Below are 22230 nucleotides of genomic sequence, written 5' to 3' on the forward strand. Positions count from 1 at the left end.
CTTGCTCTGACTGAAGACAGTGATCATGATATCTTCCTACTTTCCTGCACTCTTGCTTCCGGAGCACCCCCCAAAATGCCCTGGCCCCATGTACCAAGTAATAATTGGACGTACACCTGTCATCTCTCTGATAGACACTGGGGTGTCCGTCAATGTAACCAACCTGAGACATGCGCCTTCCCAACAAGGCCATAAGGTGTGAACGCCAAATCTCTCCAAAAATTGATGATCTGATCGCTGACATCAATGGATCACAGTGGTATTCAAAGCTTGTCTTCAACTCCGGGTACCACCAGCTCGAGCTGCCTGAGTTCAGCAGATACATCACAACATTTTCCACCCACATCAGCCTCCGCAGCTATTGCAGACTGAACTTAAGTGCGACATCATTGGCCGAGGAGGCCTTACAGAATGCAAAGAAGTGCTCACAGGCCTAGAAAGAGTCATTAATGTAAGTGATGACATTCTCATACATGCCCCCACCATCGAGAGCCATCATTGTCACCTGTGTGCAGCCGTCCACAGAATCCAGGCATCCGGCCTCACCCCTAACTGAGCCAAGTGTCAGTTTTTTTGCCAGGAGATGGAATTCTTCAGCTACATCTTCTCAAGCAGCAGCATCAAGGTTAACATTAACAATTAGCTACGGTTGCCAAAGTCTTGAGTTTCCTCAACCTCACAGTGCACTGTGGGAGGTTCATTCCCAGTCTGGTGACACTCACAGGCCCGTTCGGATGCCTCACAAAAGCCTGCTCCTCTTGACCATGGGGTAAGGAGGAAGGCTACGCCTTCCAGGCCACCAAAAATGCTCTTCTCTCTATGATGGCATATTTCGACCCAGCAAAAAACTCTGAACAGGTGGGTGACGCCAGCCCCATCAGTCTTGGCGCAGTTCTGATGCAGCACACCGGAGACAATCGATGTGTGTCTGTCACATTTGCCAGCCAGGTCCTCACAGACACCAAGCAATGCTATGCCCACATAGAAAGGGAACTGCTTGCCTTCAAATAGGGCACCACCATTTTCATCTTTACCTCTATAGATGACCCTTCCGGGTCCTAACCGATCGTAAACCGCTCATACCCCTCTTTGCTAGCACAGTGCCTCACCCTCCACCCCACATTTAGAAGTGGACCTCGCAGCTACAAAAATATTAACAGATGGTGCACTATGATCCAGGCAGCGACAATCCTGCCGCCTACCTCTATAGGCACCCCAGGCAGCCCACTGACACCTCACTGAGCTTGCTGTCTGATGCTGATGAGTATTTACGATGAATCTCAGAAGTTTAGTGCCCAAAAATGATACCACTCCATGACATCGCTGATGCCACAGCATCAGGCTCATGTCTCCTAAGACCATGGAGATGATTACATCCGGGAGGCGGAAAAACTTCCTCCACGGTGTCCAGACACGTACACTGACATCACCCAACATGACCTCCCCGCTCTGTGGAACATCTGGCATGAGCTCAGTGTCACAGACAAAAGGGTTCTCCTCCGAGGTCACCACATTGTCATCCCCGTTAGTTGCCGCAAGCCATAATCGCCCATACTGGGCACCAATGATCAACCAAGACGAAAGTGCGCCTGCGGTGAAAGGTTTGGTTCCCTGCTGTGTATGCCAAAGTCAATGACATGGTTACTCAGTGCCACTAGTCAGAAATCTGAAAGCTTCCAGATCGCTCCCCACCAGTTGCCACTGACAGTCCCAGCGAAGGCCCTTGGTGTGATATCAGCGTGGATTTTGGGTTGCTGCCTGATGGACAACACATGCTAGTGGAGTCGGACACCTTCTCTAAGTTCCCAAACGTCAAGATGTTAGCCGCACAACCTTTGACCATACCATAGAGAGCTGCAACTAGATATTTGTTTCAGTTCGGGTGCCCAAAACTCTCAAGAGTGACAATGCCCCTCCCTTCCAAAGCCAAGATTTCAAAGAATACCTATAGTCCCTAGCCATAACTCACTGAAAAATCATGCTCAGGTGGCCCCAAATTAATGGTGAGGTTGACACGATGATGCGCACACTCAGTAAAGCAATCTGAGTAGGCTGTGAGCAGCACGGCGATGTGAAAAATGTCTTTCATAAGACCCTGTGGGCGTACAGGCATATCCCCTCACAGCATCACCCAAAGCGCACCCACAGACATCCTGTTTGAAAGGGCAGTGAGAGACCATCCCACATGTGGATGGTTGGACCCCCCCAAACCTCTGGACATGGAAGCCACGCAACAGAGGAGAACAGCAAACAACCAAAACGCCACCATAGCCAGGAGATTGAAGGAATCAGACATCCACATAGGAGAATGGGTTATTTTGCTTGATCAGCACCTAGGGAGGAAATTCCATTCCGTGTTTGAGGCCCGACCCCTTCAGGTTGTTGACAGGGCAGGCACAATGGTGAAAGCTAAGAACACCTTTGACTGCATCACCAGGTACATCTCAGCTTTCACCCCGTGGCACCAGCCAGCACCGTGCGCATCAAAATCACAGCTGCCTTCCATGCCTGGGAGCAGTTGGGAGGAAGAACAGGATGTTGACCAGCACCATGACACCAGGGTAGCCCAAAAGCTTTTGGAACCTAACGCTATGTCTGCATCCAGCCACCAGCACCCATATTGTCTGAAACCCAGCATTAAAAGATCCAAGAAGCTTGAGGACTATTTGCCTGATTTAGATCTTGGTGGAGGTGAACACTACGTGAAAAATGTGACAGGTAGCCTGTCCGCCGTATTATCATCATATTACATCCTATGGAGATAGTAATGTGGCTGACAGGATATCCCTACTCCATCTGCTGAGGTCTAAATCAGGCCATATGTCTATGAATCAATACAGCGAGATTTCAGACCTTGCTTTTGACAGAAATCAAAGCACCTGTTGGAACTGTTATGTTATTATTTTTGTTTTCCTTTAAAGTTTTGGAGGGGTGTTACATGGCACAGGGCCACGCCCTGTGACATGCTGATGTGAACGCACGCCCTGACTTGAGGAATGCAATGATTGAGAACTAGGCGAACACCTGAAAAAAAAAATTGTCACAAAATGCCACTGAATGTGATCCCCACATGATTATAAAATATTTAAAGGGGAATCTGGTGAATGATGACATCATCAAACAAAGGAACATTTTGGAATGCCTATTGTAGGCGATTGTTAATGGTGTAGGACTGGTTAAAGAGAACGGCAGGAAATAATGTGGGGTACGGGCCAGAGCAGCTGACTCTGGAGCTGAGGAAGCAGGTTCAAGTCTTGACACCAGCTCAATATCCTGTAATCACTTCATCTCCCCAGGCCAAAAAAACTTTCCTTGTGTAATGTAACTGGTGCTCATGTAAATACTTTTGGGTCAAATGTGTGTGACATAAAACAGAAAAATACTGTTTTTAGTTTTCTCTACATTGGATGGTGGTCCAGGACCTGGGTGACACCTCCTGGCAATCAGGAACTCACTCCAGCAGAGGCCAGCACGGCTCAGGCTGGTCCAGTTGCAGCAGGTTAGCAGGACAATTACAGATAGGCCTGTGGAGCTTGTTGTGTCCTTGTACTGAGAACAGGAGGTCAGTCATCTGACCCTTGGAGTCACTTCAGCCTGGGAGGAACGGTGCAGGTCCAATCTTCTTTCTCAGACAACAGGGGAGACCTCAAGCAGAAGGGCACTAGGACAGTACTTCTTCTGTAGTATCCACAGGTCCCAGAGTGCACTCAAGAGTGGGTCTGAGGGTCCTATTTGTATACCTTATACCCCTTTGGGAGAAGCTTTCATAGTATTCCCTTTACAGAAGTGTCTGGAATTTCCTGCCCTTGTCCCAACTTTTCTGGGGGCACAACAGGCTAGTGTGAGCTCCTTTGCATGTAATCTGGGCCTGTGCCACGGAAGTGCAAGTGTGGTAGGTGACAGCTTCACCCCCCTCCAGCTCCCATCACACCAGGATGGCCCATCCCTCCAACACCCTCTATTGTGATACTGTCTGGCATGAATACACAAAAGCCAACTGCAAACTACACCTAGACATGTGACACAGGAACAGGCTGCAGGCACCAAATGGTTAGGACAAGAAAATACCAACTTTCTAACAGTGGTATTTTCAGAATTGTCTCTTAAATATGACTTTATCATTAAAGAAAGTCTTAAATTACAATTCCTCAGATACCAAACATGAAGTTATAACCTGCTCCCGCATGAACGTTATCACTTATTAAATGTAATAAGGTGACCCTATGTTATTGTAAGAGAGAGGTAGGCCTTGCCACAGTGAAAAACTAGTTTGAGAGTTTTTCACTTCCGGGACATGTAAAAGTTAAAAGTGCATGTCCAACAGCTCAGTGGGCTGTTTAGGGCCTAGCCTAGGGGTGAAATATATGCATTGAAATGAAAGATTTAGGCCTGGCAAAAGGCTTATTTTGCCAGATCAAAAAGGTTGCAATGGCTGGCATGAGACAGGTTTTAACAGCTACATAAGTGGGTGCCACAATAAGTGCTGGAGGACCATTAGTAGCATTTAACTTACCAGCCCCAGGTACCCACAGTATCACTTTATTAGGAACTTATAAATAAATGAAATATGCCAATTGGGTGTAAGCCAATTTCAACGAGATTAAAGGAGAGAGCAGAAGCACTTTAGCACTGGTTAGCAGTGGTATAGTGGGCAGAGTTTTAAGCACCACAAAAACAAACTCAGTAAAACAGGAGTAGTGAAGACAAAAGGTTTGGTGGGAGACCACCCTGAGGCTGCCAGTTCTAACAGCTTTGATGAATGTGAAACCGGAGGCTGATTCTCAATGTTTTGCCTATGTGAGTGCGACCTACCCCTGACGGAGTTGTAAAGTACTCCTGAATTTACAGAAGTTAAAAACATCCACAAAAAAAGGCTTTCTGAAACTGGCTCATGTAGTCTATATTAAACAATACATATCGTCATCTCTCAACATTTACAAGCGAGGGTAATGTGCCCTTGTTAGAGTCACGCACAAGAGCAGCAGCGTCAGTGCTGGAGCCGGTGGGGACCTGGCAGGGCCAGCCACAATAAACCCCTCTCCGAATCAATTTAGATGGAAAGGAAAACATGAATCCAGCACTTTCCCCTGAAAGGTGTGATTATTAATGGGATGATGCCACGGGTGTGGAGTAGACTTCGTCAGGAGTGGTGTGATTGATCATCTGATGCTGCTACAGACACAAACTGGAGATATCGACTGTGATGACATCCAAGGTCTATGGTTCTACTATCCAGAGTGCTGTGCTCTCTGATATTGTTCTAGGACCTTGTTTACTGATGTCACTACTTGGATGTGTCAGTGAAGCCTCCAGTTGTTGAGAATTAGTCACACATATCCACATAAGGGCTTATACATCCAAACAAAGTGCATGATTTGTCAATACTGACAACAAAAGCTGCCCCTCAGCTAACACCGTAGGCATGCAGCTGATGCACAAGAAATCCATACACTTCTATTCTATTTCCCTGGAGCCTGGGATATAGTACTGAAGAGACAATGTCAGGGCATGTGTAAGCTTGCACCTCAGTTTCACTGCCAACATTTTAGGTGTTCCCATGTTATGCACCACTTCCATCTTTTGCACATTTAAGTCATTGGTGCCTTTGGTGCATGGTATTTCCACTGGTTCATGCTATTGGAGACTAACTGCAGTTTTTTTGCTGACCTTTCCTTCTAAGGAACCCTCCATCACACTAAGATGTTCTACCTCCAACGCGTTAGTAATTTCAACCATAATGGTTAAAAAAGCAAAATCATTGAGTTGCAAACTCCATCTTGATAGCCATGTTAAGGAAGCCCAAATCACAAGAAGATGCTACGGAAAATGAAACTGTTTGTTCCAAACAAAGACATAAGACATAAGACATTAGTCCAAGCACTGTCATAAGTGGAATACATTGTGGCATTGACCTGATAATTGAACTTCCTAAATCAAGATAGGCGATTCTTCATGAGGCTGCATGGCTGTTTGCCAGCACCTGACTCAAAGATCACATCACCCCCTGAATTAAAAGATCTTCGTTGGCTTCCATTTGAAGTAAGATGCAAATTCAAACTTCCAAGTATCACATGCAAAGCAGTCAACCTGAACAGACCAAAACAGCTTGGATAAAAATGTAGGATCTCTGGAGGGCCATTCATGCAGTGCTTAATTTGTAAATATAAGGTGCCGGTGCTCAAAGTCCTCCTCTTAAACACGCGGCTGCTGCAACTAAATGTGTGAACATGGAATACTGAGGCGGCGTAATCCTGAAGCCACCTAGGGCCTCTTCAATCCATGTAAAGCCACTCCCTGCCCCCTCAGCTCACTCTTGCAGCTTTCTATTTTTTCTCCCTTTGTGACGCTGTTTCGTTTTTCCCTTCATTCGTCTTTCCCATATGTCGTTTGCTCGCAGCAAACGCTTGGGGCGGAAGAATAAACGCCGCCCCTCAAAAATAAGTGCTGGTGCTCAGCACCGGAAACAACATGCACAAATTAAGCACTGCATTCCTGACCAAACATAGGAAAGGTCATCTCCAGAGCTGCTCCTCAACTCTGGATCTCAGTCCCCCTGTTCATTAGCAAGGCGCTTCATGGACAGAGAGCCTTCCTAATGGACAGAAGCATGGAAGCATAATCTTCTAGACTGAACCCAGGACCTTCTTTAGAGTATTGCACATGAGAAGGGTAAACTTTCTGGATAAGTCCCATCCAGTTTTTAGGTTGAGCATAGCAGCGCACAAGTGCTGCTTTTCCGACGTGTTGGTCTGTATCTGGGCTTTTAGCAATGCCCACATCTCGCCCATTACTACCACTCGTCTGTGGGTTTGCCCTTCAAACATCCTTTGATGACATTGGTAAATGGCTTACGTTTGTCCTTCCTTGGGGATGTTTTGTTTCCGCCTTGGCCATCGTCCCTGTTACATGGCTAATTGCACTTTTACCAGTAAGTTTGACTGCGAGCGAACTTTTTTACCTTTTGCATGTCTTTTCACGCTGATGCTCATGGCGGCTGTGGCGCTGTGAATCGGCTCGCTTATATGAAAATGTTTGACTTTTAATTTTCAATTTATGTGGCAAGAAAAGTCCGGGTAGGAGTTTACAACGCTAATAGCTCTAACTCAAGCAAATGCGAAACCCGTTGCTATGCAAATGGTTGTTCCTTAATGTGATCCTCCACACTCCACCTATTGTTAACACCCTTATATAGGGGCCACGTGAGGTACCACTGTTGCATTTTGTCTAAGATGCCATTGGTTTACCTCATAACATCAGAACATGCTATAATTCTGTACATCACGCTACCTCCTCTTTTGACAAACTACAATATAATTACTATAAAGCTAGGATCATCTCCTCCGCTCCTGCAATAATCCGGAAAAGGTAAACATTTTTCAAGTCATCAGGCTTCCATGGTCCTTGTAGCCTTTCTACAGCTACCGCTCTATAACCATGGACCCAATTTACAAATGTTTCGTGCCCCTAATTTCAGCTGTGTATAAAATGTCCACACTGCCCACAAGTGACACACCCTAGTTCATAGGATGGGAGTCTGTGTCTATTTAAACTCTCTATGGCACTTGCAACAGTCATGCATTTTACAGAGAGGTGGGGATATGGGTGCTTCTAGACTATGGGATGAGAAGGTTAGAAATGTAAGGAATCCCTACAAATGTTTAACTTTGTGTGTATTCACAAACGTTACCAATGGCTTTTTGCATCTTAGTTGCATACCTTCCTTTAATTCTAATCATGCTTGAGTAAGTGTGCAAATTCAGGGTGTAACAACCCCAATTTTCATGCTTCGTAGAGTAAAGGATTTATTTCAGCAGGACAAAGGTTTCATTATGTGGTTTTCATGATCGTTAATCACTTTGAGGTTAATTTTGGGATCACTAATGGCAGGTTCCATTTTAAGTCTGGCCTACAAACAACTTTAGTCTTTTTTTAATAGATCTGATGTTACCAGTGCACATAAACACCTGAGTACAGTACAGAAAATTTGACTTTTGGTCAGCCCACTTCAGCTATTGGCTGTTGACATTTGTTACAATTCGTCATTGGCTGGGTGGGCTGTCCTTAAAGTGATCGTATTCCACAAAAGATTACGAGGGGCTTTGACCAGTCCCTCGTAGTGACCTCGCCACCATTATGACCACTTCTGCTCCTCCACTATTTTGTTTTATTTAGTTTTGAGTGCAAAACTGTAATATTTAAGTGGGCAACTCTTGCAGCAGAACCACATCCACACACCCCTGCAGAGGCATTCTCGCAGGCTGCAATCTATGATTCCTCTTCAGTTTTATGCACAACCACCAGACTTTACCATCCCTTAAAATTGGATTTGGGCTCCGATTCCTATAAGGCATTGTCCCAAATGCCTGCTAATAAGCAAAGTACACAATCCACTGAATTAGCAAAATTATAGACACAAAATACTGACTTCTTAGCATGTATATTGATATCAGGATATTCCCCCTTTTGGCAAAGTGAAAGAAACTGAACCAGTAGAACAGAAGTCAGAAAAAAGAAGCCAAGTGACTCCCAATTTCTGTCTAAAAAGACAATATGAGTATGCAGCACTCTCTTGTACTGGAAACACCATGTTCTCATGACTGTCCCTCCAACATGAGCTTAACATTCGTCTTCCTTTCCAGGCTGGGATGGAGGTGAAGGGTGCATGTCTGCTATGGGAGGGCCAGCTGAGCTCTTAGATGCAGTAAGGACTAGTAGGGACAACCAGGCTTACTCCTCTCCTTGCTGTAACATCAGAGACCCTGCACAGACGCTAATATGGAGGTAATTCCGTAGTTCAGCAGATTCCGAATTACTACATGAAAGTAGTACATCTATGTACTTTAAGTGTAGTGCTTCTCAGTACCCCTTGTGTGATAAGAATATCCATGCAGTAAAACCAGCAAAATTGAAAGTCAATCAACAATACCTAAACACTAGGCACCACCCCCTTAACATACCACCACCTAGAAACAGGTGGTAAAGGAAACAGAGAATGAAAAAATGTGTTCAGTAGGGGCTCACTTACCATGCTTCAGCATATGCTGTACATTATTTTAGGCTAAATAGTGACATTTAGTGTAGGTATAAGGCTGTGGACTGCACTACATTGCACAGAACTTTATCCCTCACACAACAGAGAGAAAGACGCGACTTTGTTTCTTACAATGCTGGTGAATGTTAAGGCACTCTCAGCTCTGACATGACGGGGTGTCACTGTTATTACCCCTGTACACGCACTGCCAGCCCTGAAATGTTGGGGTGTCACGGCTACTATCCCTGTGCACTCACTGCCACAGCCCTTTTTTGCATGGTTACCACATATTTTCACCTTTTTCTGGACCCTATTTTAGTTAGTTTTAGGACTCTCTGCACTTTACCACTGTTAAATAGTAATAAAATATCTGTGCTTCACTTCCAAAGCATGTGCTGTACATTGTAACTCCTTTATTTAGGCTTATTTAACTTCTGTATAAGTCCATTGTAACTTGTTGGCTTCAGTGCACCTCTGGCGAGGAAAGGTACATGTTGTATGTGGGGTGCAGTGTGTGTTTACAACAACCACATGGGTAACAAAAATATGTTTCTGCCAGGCCCACCACTGTGCACTGGGTAGCCAGTAGTTAAAATGCACTGCAGTGCACAACCGGAAAACTGCCTTTGTTCTTTACAAAAAGCCTATTTTATATATTCATAAGTAACCCTTTAAAATGTGCCCTGTAAGCCCTTGGGGAAGGGTGCTAATATATATATTTTTTTTAAAAGCACACTGCATATTTGGGTCAGTCTGCCATCAGTGAAATAAACCCCAAAACCTATTTCACTTTGGAGTCCTGATTAGACCTTTCCCCAATAGGCTTCGGTGGGTTTGAGATCTTTATTTTCCACCTCCACTTCTGAAAGAGCTTCAACATTATTTCCTGCTTAGCCTTTACAATCTGACATAATGGTTAAATCAGATTTTTCATAACGTAAGCAGAAAAGTAACTTTGTAAAAATGCACCTCAGACTATCTGAGCCAGAATTGGCTTAAATCCGGCTACCTATCACACCATCGGAGCTGGAATACACATATTTGGCTGGGAGAATTAGGGACTCAGGCTCTGAGGACAATGGCTTGTCCGAGAAAGGAGAATGGATGTGAACTGCTGACCGCTTAGCAGAGATAAGCTATCTAGGAGAAGTCAGGAAGAGTTGGCAAAACAAAGGCCAGCTTTATCACCACTTCTTTTAACTTGGTGATGCCAAGAATTTCTTCTTCTAGTCATCCATAGGACCCTCCTAGACAGTTAGGCTCCCACCACAGTAAATGGGAAAACCAGTTTTGACCCTGACAGGTCGTAGAGTGGTCAGGAGACTGACGACAGACCTGACTGGAGGCAGCAGGGTCCCACCATGTTGCATCGGGGACTTCTGGGTAATTTTACAGTAAGGCCAAGAGGAAGTGCTGTAAAAAGAGGTAGAGGGGCTGCAAAAAGATTGTTAGAATTGGGTGTTAGGATTTCTCCAGTCATTGGCTACTGCACAGGATAAATCTGCCGTCTCAATCACCACCTCCACCTGCTCCAGCAGGAGTCTGAGGGAATGATTATGGTGCATTCCGACCTGTGTGTAACTTACTGTTTACTTATGGGTCAGTATTACAAGCTGGAAGGTATTTAACGTGTCTGATAGTTATCGGATGTGTTAAATACCCCAACCTTCGTTAAATTTCATCAGGTCAAATTTGCTGAAATTTAAAGGGGAAATGTATACAGTATTTACCGTATCATGTAATTTTGGTACGTTCAACACCAAATTTTGCATGTTATTCCCCCAAACTCACAACAGGTGTTATTTATCATAGTATACCCTGTGGTATTATTATTTATCTAATAAATAGCTCCTATACTTGTAATCAAGGCGTAAGTCGGAAGGTAAAACTTTTGACTGGGTCAACCCGCTTGGGGTATCTGACCTCCGCTCTGTTGTGGTCGGCCCTGAAATTGGCCTAGTTCCTGGTCCACTGCAAACCATTGTTTTTTCCCATAGTGCTCAACTTTTTTTTCGTTGCTGTTTTTACCTTAAAAGTTTAAACATACATATCTCCGGTTCCCCTTAAACTATTTAGATGATCTTGGTGTCTATTTTTAGGTTGAGCTTGGCAGCGCACAGAGCTATCTGCAAGAAGTGATGTAGTCAGTATGGGCTTTTAACCACGCCCACTCTTGCCATTTGTTTTTTGTTGTGTTTGCCTTAAATGCTTCATTTTTATTGGCCCATTTTTCAAAATGTCCCTCCCTTTTGTGCTTAGTTTCCTCCCAGGGGATTTCACTAGAGAACATTTTGTTGGCCATCACAATATGCTCATGCTTCCTCCTGTTCCTCCTCTACTACATCAAAAGTGATTTAAAAAATTGATTTTTTTTCACATTCTTGATCCTCAAGCATTCCTGTTTGCAGTGCAAGTCAACTGGAAGAAGCATGGTTCATTTTTCCTGCGCGGACATCCATGATGTTTATGAAAACATGGACAACGCTCACACTCTTCACTTCTAATCTTTACAGCGAGAACACAGGCAGGACATGAATACAACTGAGACCGCGATATTAGAGTAAACAGCCTTGGTTGTGCAGCTGGGAGACATGAGGACTCTGTGTCTCAAGACGAGGCAGGAAGTGGGCAAGCTTCATGGAACCGACAGCGCTTTTCTGCTGTCAAATTCTAATTTCACGCTTATCTATGTTCTCAAGGAAGTTGCTTTTATTTCTTGCCACAATGATGTCTCTGGATAAGGTCCTCATACTTGGAAATAGGTGTTACTTTCAACAGTGCTGCCCTTTCACACCCTGTGCTTTGGCTAATCCAGCATTCCCTGGCCGACGACCTCTAACACAGGGGCGGCTCCCCCATGAGGGCGGAGCCCCCCCCCCCCCGCCGACAGCGGCAGCTGCAAAACCTTTCAAAGAAAAGGACAATAATGTTTATTATCCTTTACTTTGAAAGGGGCGGGGCCATGGGGGTGACGTGCACTGAGAGGGAGTGCGCCGCACTCCTCCTCACTGCGCATGTATGTTTGGCCGGCGGTCTTTGGCTGGCCAAACACGCGTGCGCACAGGGCTCTATGCAGCCCAGCAACACAGTTGCTGGGCTGAATAGAGCCTGCACAGGCTCCCAGTCTGCCTGGGAGTACCCAGCCAGGGCGCTCCCAGCCAAACCGGACGCTGCTTTGAGCAGCGTCAGCATTGGCCGCAGGGCAGGCTGGGAGCCTGTGCCTGCGTGCAGCGACGATGTGGGAGAGGGGAGCGGCGCACGACGGAGAGGTAAGTTTTTTAATTTTATTTTCTAATTTAAATATATTAATTCCCCCCCTCATGCCTCCCCGCCCCTAGGAATCCCCGCGAGCTGCAACTGCTCTAACATGCAACAAATTCTAGGACTGCGCCCGGTTGCAGCGCAATTCCAGGGCAATACATTTGGCGTCGGCATGTAAACAAAGTGAGATTTAGACGTAGTACTAAAGTGGTCTTATGGTACGTTTGCTGTCATACTCACAGTTAGGATTTCATTTGTGCTACAATGCGACCAAAGTATAAGGCAGGCTTGACCAAATTTATGTGGCAAGAAAACTCCAGTTTTCAATTTACAACACCAATGGCTCTAACTCAAGCTAATGCGAGTCCTACTGCATTGCAAATGCTTGTTTTGTTGTGTCCCTTACTTTAAAACTGTTGGTAGTGCTTGAACTTAGGACGCACTTCGCTGGGGATTGGCTGATAATGTGATTTGACCTGGTTAGAGTGCATTTGTGGAGTTGGTAGGGTTATATATCTCCCAAATCAATAACCCATTCCTGGCACAGAATGTTTACCCAATGCACTCACTCCCTGCTCTGACTTTAGGGTGTCACAGATATTATCCCCATGCACCAAGTGCCACCACTGATATATTGGTGGCGTCTCTGTTGTTACCCCTATGATCCTGGCAGCCATGGGTTGTTGGAGTGTCACCATTATCACCCAGCACCACTGTTACCCAGCCGCGAGCGACACTGACACTGTCATTACACCAATAATACTCTGTGGTTCGTATAGCGCTTTCTGACAGGGCCTGGGAGGTTTGTTTCATTGTAAATACCAGCTATTACTTTTACAACCCTGTGGTAATAACCAGCTCAGAATGGTGAACTGCTGAGCCCACAAACAAAATCGCGGGATGGAGAGAGTGGCTGCAGGGAGTTCGGCAGCATGTGCTCTGACCTCCTAAACTACCCCACGCTTGTTAAGCTTCCCGCCACTTCCACGGATACTAGAGTCTCGCGCGCTTTTGCCCTCAGCCTGGGTCTCTACGGAAGGGACACGTCAGGTAGAATGAATGAAATTACTATAAGTAAGCGCACTGAAGCAACAGAGACGTGACGTGTATGAGTGTAGCGCTAAAAAAACTCACAATAAATAAACACATATGTAGGACATAGACAGTGCTCATTCTTATATGATCTCTGTTTCTGACGTAATGCAGTTGCCATCTCGGCTTTTTCAAGCACTGAATCTAATCTAATCTTCGCTTTGAGTATACATGGAAACCTGACAAATTACATATTTATGAATTCGGTATTCCACTTTAAATTAATAAGCAAATAGATAACACTGACAGGAGGCAAACTCTATGTCAATCCTCGTAGCCTGGAATTGTGAAGATGTAAATCCTGGTTGATTGGCTCCCTGCTCCATAATTTCGCCTGATAAGACAAATCGAAATTATAATAACTTGCTTTTTTGGTAGTAACTGCTACCACGATCTCGGGATATCCTAACAAAGAAAAGTAACAGCGATACTATCTACCAACTAATGGCTTTCATTTTATAGAATCTATGAAGATGAAAGGCTGGGTGGGCCCTACTGGGATTCTAAAATGCGGTCCAAAGGCTTTACTGACATTTCCACAGGAGCATTAACCCGTCCAGCACTGATCATATCCTATTCCATCAGCGTTTAAGTGATAACACTCAGTACTTTTCGCGAGGGTGGGATATCCAGAGTTCAGAAACTTCATCCAGCCTCCCAAAATGTTTACACAGCCCAACTACCAGAACCAATAGACGGGCTTATAATGTTTATTTTAAAAACCTAATCGCCGACACCAGCGCCTCTTGCTGGAAAGATATCTCAATAAACCGCGCCAGTTCATTTGGCGCTACACAGGAAATAAACGCACAAATTACTTATCTGCGAGCCCAATTAACAAGCCTCATAAAGACTTAAAATGAAACTTTCTTGGTAAATTTGGTCTCAAAGTTCCCAATTTTACTCCACTAAAGGAGTGTCCTAAAATGCCAAGTGGAGACTAACCTCAGTTCAGAAGACCGGGTCGCATTCTTTATCTAGCGCCTAGAGGCCGGCGCGCGTGGTCGCAGGTGCAGAGTTCGGACCGGAGCCCCTGGGTTCGCGGCTGCCGGTAGCGTCTCCCTGGCGCGGACAGGGAGTCCGTGTGACACGCAGGGAGGACGGGTTGTCGCGCCGCGAAGGCAGCGGTGTCACACGCGGTGCACAAACACGGCTGCGTAGCAACCGCCTCGAGAGGAGCCCTGCGGGGTGTGGGCGCTGCGGCGGAAGCGCCTCCTGGCTTTGGTGGTGTGGGCTCAGTGCTTAATTTGTGTTTGTTGTTTCCGATGCGGGGCACCGACACATGAGAAAGACGGAAGAAGAAAAAAACGTAAAATGCTTCACAATGGGAGATAGCACAAAGCTGCAAGAGTGATCTGAAGGGGCAGGGAGTGGCTGTAAATGGATTAAAGAGGCCGAGATGGCTTCAGGATTACGCTGCCTCAGTATTCCGTGCTCACACATTTAATCGCAGCAGGGAGTGTTTAAGAGGAGAGCTTTGGGCACAGGCACGTTTTTATTTACAAATTAAGCACTGTGTGGGGTGGGGTGGGTGTGTGACTGTAGGCACCTGATCCTGCCAGTGACCCTTCGCTCCTGGAGGGGATGGATCCCTCACCTGGCACAAGTCAAAGCCTTCACTCCATCAACAAGGTAAACAGACCCTCGACTGGGATATTGTATATCAAGTCCTGCAGAACTTTACCCTTGCCGTCCACTAACCACCTCCTGCCCCAGACAGAAAGCCTCACAGTCACCTTTAAAATTTCCTTTCATTGGACGTGCTTAGAAACAGGTGTCACTAGGTGCTATACACACGGGTGGGACACTACCCCCTCACTCCCACCACTAGGGGCAGTCCAGTGGGGCGGTTGTAGCCTTGGTACCTGCAGATTTAATATCTAAGCCGAGCTTCACCATGTGAAGTGCTTGGTGTTGGCAATCGCATTTTGAAGTTACTCTTCAGAACCTGTGACTTTTTTTATAACGGTTAGAAGTACTTAGAATAATGCTAAGCACTGGTAGTAAGTGAAGGAAACAGGTTTTTTGCAGGTTTACCCGCCTAGGTGCTGGTGCAATGGCTTTGGAATGCCTTGCACCCTGCTAAACAGGACGCAGTGCATGTACTCCGACCCTTAAAGTGATGTGTTTGGTTGGCTTGTCCCGAATTGGCATAGCCCAACTTGTAAGTCCCTGGTATATGGCACTAGGAGTACCTAGGGCCCTTTAAGTTGAGGTGTCTCTCATGGGCAGCAGCACTAGTTAGGCCACCATGAGTACAAGGGAAAGTATGGCTCCCAGTCTGCCACAGAAAACTAGAAGCAGTTTAGAATTGCTAACTCAACTTTTCCATTTACAGTAATGGCAAAGCACATACCTCCCTTTTTAGGGGCGAGCATAAAGTGCTTCGTCCCGTATTGTAATCTCTCTTTGGGCTTCAAATCACACCCATGTCACATCAGTGTCTTTCATTGGTTTGTGGGCTTGCCTTTTAAAATCTGCTTGCTTTCATTGGTGAAAGGCATGCATAAGTCATGCCTTTTCCGGTGTTTAGCCCTCCTCGAGCGCAGCAACCAAGTACTGAAAACATACGAGGCTCCACGTTTTCCATCTGGTTTCTGGACAACTTTTTCTCTTTTTTCGCAGCACGATCTCGCTGGGCAGAAGTCGAGCGCTTTGAATGACATTGACCCTGTTACATAGTTAATTGCACTTTTGCCGGTTACGTAGATAATTGCACTTTTGCCGGTTACATGGATAATTGCACTTTTGCCGATAGTTTTCACTACAAGTGAACTTTTATTTCCCTTTTGTGTGTCTGCTTTGCACTGATGGTGGCCGTCAGCTCGCTTATCTGAAACTTTTACTTTTCAGTTTATATGGCAAGAAAAGTCCAGTTAGTTATGTGAAACTGTTTTATTTTCATTTTCATTTTATGTGGCAAGAAAAGTCCGGTTACGAGTCTACAATGCTAATTGCTCTAGCTCAAACAAATGCGAGACCCGTTGCATGGCAAATGCTTGTTAATGTATATGAGCAGTGGCGTAGCGTGGGTTGTCAGCACCCGGGGCAAGGCAAGTAATTTGCGCCCCTAACCCGGGGCAAGGCAAGTAATTTGCGCCCCCTAACCCGTGGATTTAGTCTCTTTCAAGATGTTGCACCCGGTGCGGCCGCCCCCCCCTGCTCCCCCCACGCTACGCCACTGTATATGAGTCACCACTAAGGTAGGCTTAGGGAGCCCTAAGGCAGGGTCCTGTTTGTTAAAGAGTGGAACATGTACTTTTACATGCTCTAGCAGTAAAAACCCTAAATTGTCATTTGTACTGTGAAGCTGGTAGCCCCATTGGCAAGTACAGAGTAGCATCCCAGCTCTGCTAACTTGTGAATGGGACTACTAAAGTTAAGGTAAGGTATCAAAAGAATCAGTGCATTAAATTTGATGTAATGGTTACATTGAATTTAAATGCCACTGGTGGGCAACGTGCAACTTTAGAAGTTGCCACTTTAGTTGCCCAAGATTTCCAGTGTCCGTTTACTGTTGCAGACAGGGTCCGCCCTGCAGACAGCTTTTTTTCTCTCCTGGGGAGAGGTACTAACAACTCCCAAGACAGGAAATAATAGGAGCCTGCTTGGTAAAGAGGTGATACTTCCCTCCGCAGGAAGCCATCCTGGTGTTAGCCCAAAAGATGAGATTCAAATGAGAAGCTGTCTTAGAAGGGCAAATGGGAAACACTTGGGAGAGGGGCTGCCGTATTGTTGAGGTAGACAGGCTGGCACTAGGGACAGGGAAGGGAAAGCCAGTTGCCCAACCAGTTTTCCAGAGGCGGGTAACCCCCTTGGTAATTGGGCTAGGGAGCTCTGGACACCGAGAGAGCGGTTCTGCAATCTTGGGGGTGGGCAGAATGGTACCTCTTTGGATAGCTAGAAGCCACACTTCCCAGGAAGTGGTCATCAGCAGAGAGGGAACCTGGTAGTCCATTGGCCATTGACCACATCTACCCTGAGCAAACTTTCGGAGCATAAATAGGGCACCCATGGCACCTAGAACTCAGATCTCGTCTAGACTGGAAGAATGACATATGAAGGACTGACCTGCTGTACCTTCAAACCGGCAAAGAGAGGCTGCACTGGCGTAGACTGTACCTGCTGAACCTGGCGGCTAAGAAAGAAGAAAGACTGTGCTTGCTGTGTCCTACTTGTTGAGAAGTTGTCTCCCGAGCCCAGCTCAGCCAAAGCAAGAGACTCCAAGGGTAAGTTGTCTGACCTTTCGCAGCACAGGGCCACAACAGCTGAAGAAGTCTGCTGGGAAAAGTTGGAAGCCCACAATCTTCAGACTGTGGCCAACCACAGCTGTGCGACACCAGAGATCAGAGCCTGGCGCTCAAGTTGTACCCGAGTCCGCTGGACCCAGAAGAGTCATCGGAGTGCAGCCTGGTCACCCAGTTGAAGGGTTATCGCCTAGGGAAGGACTTGGCTGTGACCATGATACTGGGTGACTGGTAGCCTGCTGGAGACTGGAATTCTATGAGGACTGGGAGGACGTTGACCCTGTGACCAGGATCGCCTCACCCCCTTCGTGGACCGATGAGTAGCCGCAGGAACACCTGCACCAACCTCATTGCATCCACAAGATCTTTGAGCATCTTCAGTATCCTTCATCCCTTGCACCAAGACCACTTCCATAGAAAACTACAACAAAGGGTAAAAGTGCCTGAAACAGACTGAAGACTGCTTCAGCTGTTGAGGTCACTGGTTCTGAGGGCCGTGCTGGTCTCCCTGACTGGCTCCCTGTCTCAGGTGGTCGCCCAGAGTAACTCTAACTGACCACAATACAACTAGCCAAAGTTTTTGCTCAAAAAGTTGCTAAGCGTCAAATGTTTTGATTTTACCAAGGATTGTGTGCATTTGAGTAAAAAAAGTGCATATTTACTGTACCTTATAAAATCTATATCTCTGGAACTCTCTGGTGGATTTTTTTCATGGTGGCGTCTAAAACACAAGCTATTTTTATCAACTGGTGTTGGATTTCTTGAATGTCTTGTAGATTTTATTTTCAATGCAAGTTATAGTTACCTTAGGGCACAAGGTATAGTTACATGAAATAACTCTAACTATAACAGCTGAATTTTGATGGTTTTGTATGTTTAAATATGAGCCTAACTATAAGGTCCCTGTAACCTTTGTTTTTTTAATGAATTACAATGTTTTTTTAATTCCATTTCCTAATTAAAACATCCCAGTGACCTTTGCTTTTTCCAGTGAATTTCTATGTTTTTTTAACCTAAAGTAATTTTAATTACCATACGTTAATCCAACCACCCCCTGCACGGCATTGGTCAGGCGTGGTGGAGTTTGGCTGCAGAGTCTGACCTGCGGCCAGGCCTTGTGGCCAACCCCTAATAACCACCAAACCCCGCGTTATGCATGGCCTTCAGCGGTGTGCAGAGGGGGTTGACCGCAGGGCCTGACCGCAGGGCCAACCCCCTATAACCACCCAACATCGCTCCACGCATGGCCTCTGGGTCTGTGGCCAGGTCCTGCGGCTAACCCCCTCCAACCACACCAACCATGCGCAGTAGGTGTTGACTCCAGGGCCTGGCCTCTGGACAGGCTCTGGGGCCAACCCTCTATGACCACCCAACCCACTCCACACACTGCACGGCAGAGGCTGGCCGCAGGGCCTGAGGGTAAACAACTATAACCACACCAACCCTGCATCATGCAAGGCCTTTGGCCGTGCGCAGCAGGGATTGGCTACAGGGTCAGCCCCCTTTAAGACCCAAGCCCTGCGCTCCAAACCCCACTTACACATAGCCTTTATCAGTGTGCAGCGGGTTTGGCATCGCCTGCGGCCTTCCCCTTATAAACAACCAATGCCAACCATGGAAGGGGCGCACAGGCCTCCCCATGCCCCATGGACCCCCCCCCCCCCCCCGGGACCACCACCTCCCCAGGGGCACATTTAATAAATATATGTGGGGATGTGTGGACCCCCTGGCCCCGGGGACCACCACTTCCTCGGGCTACATTTATTACATATAAGGGCGGGTCTGCCCAGACCTTCCGGGGACCTGGGGACCACCACTTCCCTTGGGCAAAATACTTAATTTAAAATTGGAGGGGAACATGTGCCCTCCCTCCCTAGGCTGATTTTGGCCCCGGGGACTCCATCCCCTGGGGCCTGGCTTTGTGTTCCCAGATGCCCTGGCCCCACCCAGGGCACCCAGTATAAACTCATGAGGACTAGTCTCAAGGCCCCGCGGTCCTAGGCGGCTCCCGTCTCCTGCGGAAGTTGACATTGCTCCCTCACACTGAGTGAGGGAGCAATAATTTCATCTCTTTTCCTGCCTGCATGTTATTGGGCAGGAAAAGAGATGAAAACTCCGCTTCCAGCAAGCTGGAGCATTTTCAAAGCTCCCGCTTGCTGGAAGCGGAGTATTTTCTTTTGCTTGGCAGGGGCTATCACAGCTCCCGCCAAGCAAAAGCAAACAGCTAACTCCTGAGGGTGGGCATCTCGGGAGGTGGCAAGAGCTGGCCCTGGGGAGTAGAGTCTGCAGGGACATATGGCTTCAGGAGGAGGGCCCCTCCTTTGTTCAGTATAGGGCCGGCCCCAGGGAGGTGCTGGTCCCTGGGCCACAAGTGACTCGGGGGGGGCAGTGAGGACCCTTTCCTTTTTTAAACATATATTGGCCCCGGGAGGTGGTGGTCCCCAGGGCCTGAGGGGGTCATGTGGCCCCCTGCATCTTTTTTAAATGTAGCCCCAGGGAAGTGGTGGCCCCTGAGGGAGTCCACGCAGCACCCCTGCTTTAGTTTATTACTGTAGCCCTCGGGAGGTGGTGGTCCCATGGGCCTGGGGGGTCTGCTTAGACACCCCAGATAACTTCAAATTAAACCCCACGGAGGTAGTGGACCGTGGGGTATCAATAAGCTCTTGGAGGGGGTCAGTGTACCCCCCTATTTGTTTTTTAAATCACACAATATCCCCAGAACCTGGCCTACCCAGTGGCTTTTAAAAGAACAAGAGCAAGGGCCTGCACTCTTTTTTGAAAAAGAAATAAATAAAAAATCAGCCGATCCACACTCCATCTGCAGATTTTTCTGATTTACTTTTTTAAAATGCATTTTTGCCCTGGTAGGGGCCCAGGGGTACCCACAAACCCTTGCTAGGGGCTCAGGGTATTCCTACCCTGGCCCCGTTTCTTTTTTGGGACTCGGCTGAAGCCATGTCCTAAAATGGCTGCCAACACTTCCTATTTGAAGTGTTGGCAGCCAATCAGATCTCAGCATTAGATCTCCGGGATCCGCGGATCCTCTGTGTCCCTAGATATCTCTATTTTTTAACCTTTAATATCTCTGAAACTAATGAACTGACTTACACCAAATCACAAAAAGCGCGATCTGCACACCAAGATCTAGCTTCCTACCAAATTTGTTGTAATTCTGGTCAGCGGTTCAGACTGCAGTCGTCTCTAAATACCCTATGGGAATTAACATGGGAAATGCACTTTATTTGATCCCCCCCTCCCTTTTTCTCGGCCCCTGCTCGACATATCGTCCTGAAACTATATATTTTACCTAGTGGTGGTCGCCACTTATGTAGTTATAGTTAGGACCTAGCGTCTATAGAAAAATCAGTTCTTTATTTGCCTAAATCTTTGGCTTCAACAGTGACATGAGCTGCTGTCTGGAAAGTTTCAGAGTAATCTGTGAAGTGGGGGCTGAGATAAAGGGGGGGGGTGAAATTTAGAGCGTTTCCAATGTTAATTCCCATAGGAAAGATTGAACATTAATAGCACAAAAAACACTGGACGGAATTACACCAAATTGGGAAGAAAGGTAGCTCTTGGTCCAAAAAGATCCCTTTTTGTTATTTGGTGTAAATCATTAATGAGAGCCTTCTTGCTTAACAGTGTAAACATAATGGTCTTTGATATTACATATCTGACTGCAACACAACAACGACACGATGAAACAGGTCTAGTAAGATGTTTTTGTAATGATTAGCCATTTGGATTCCAGGGGAGACGGGGGCTAAGAGTACTGGATAATGTGGTGCAATATCTGGATACAAAATAGAGTAAACGAAATGGTGAGGGTGAAGGCATGGTGTGGAGATTGACAAATGGGGTTGAAAAATTTGTGGGAGAATATTTTTTAAAAAAAGGTAACTTTTGTATGGCATGATTTTATGGTTTTATGGTTTGAAATATATAATGACTTTGTGTATGTATGTTTTTTTAGCCCCTAAGCAAGCCCACTTTTGATGGACGAAATGGGTAGGGAATAAGGATTGACTTATGAACATCATGAGAATAAAGGAAACTCGCAAGCACAAAATCTTTTTGGCATTTGGCTTTATTTTGGATTAATTTCCGCAACACATGACCGTCTGCTTGAGTAGCTTAATATTTCTTTTCCCATGGAATCTTGGATTGATACTACATGAACACAGCTTGCCTGTCATTGGCTGTTGTTCCATCAGTCAACATGATGAGCAAAAAGCAAAATGATGTCCTACAGTTGAGCCCCAACCTGCACCCCACCAAACCAAAGATGTTTGCATATGGGGGGAATGGGGGTGACATGCCTATTCCTCTGGAGGGAATGTTTAGATGCTCTATGACTTATGCAGGCATCTCATGTGATGCCAAGTTTTTTGTTGCCACCAGCAGTACTGAGATGCTGTTCAGCTGCTCCACAGCCAAAGAAGTAAAACTAATTCAATGTAACTAAACTAAATCTAATCCAGAGATGTGGGCAGTGTGTTGAAGCAGTTTCCCCAAATCCTCAGAGGGTTAGGAAAATTGTGAGTGCCACCAGTATACCTACACAGAGATAAGACTATCTGCCCAGTTGCTCTCAAACAC

General features: G+C 46.3%; 1 protein-coding gene across 4 annotated transcripts in view; it reads right to left on the bottom strand.

The window, feature by feature from the left end:
• TOGARAM2 (TOG array regulator of axonemal microtubules 2) overlaps positions 1-22230 on the bottom strand; it is a 447421-nt gene that overhangs the window by 298725 nt on the left and 126466 nt on the right. The window contains exon 1 of one of the 4 annotated variants that reach the window (XM_069236207.1): positions 14330-14441. The exons of the other annotated variants lie outside the window; for them this stretch is intronic. The gene's annotated coding sequence lies outside the window, so the exon portion shown is untranslated. Of the gene's footprint in view, positions 1-14329; positions 14442-22230 lie in introns of those variants that run through there. 4 annotated transcript variants of the gene reach the window in all.

Source organism: Pleurodeles waltl, chromosome 5, assembly GCF_031143425.1.
Source record: "Pleurodeles waltl isolate 20211129_DDA chromosome 5, aPleWal1.hap1.20221129, whole genome shotgun sequence".
In the NCBI taxonomy this organism is placed as follows: Eukaryota; Metazoa; Chordata; class Amphibia; order Caudata; family Salamandridae; genus Pleurodeles; species Pleurodeles waltl.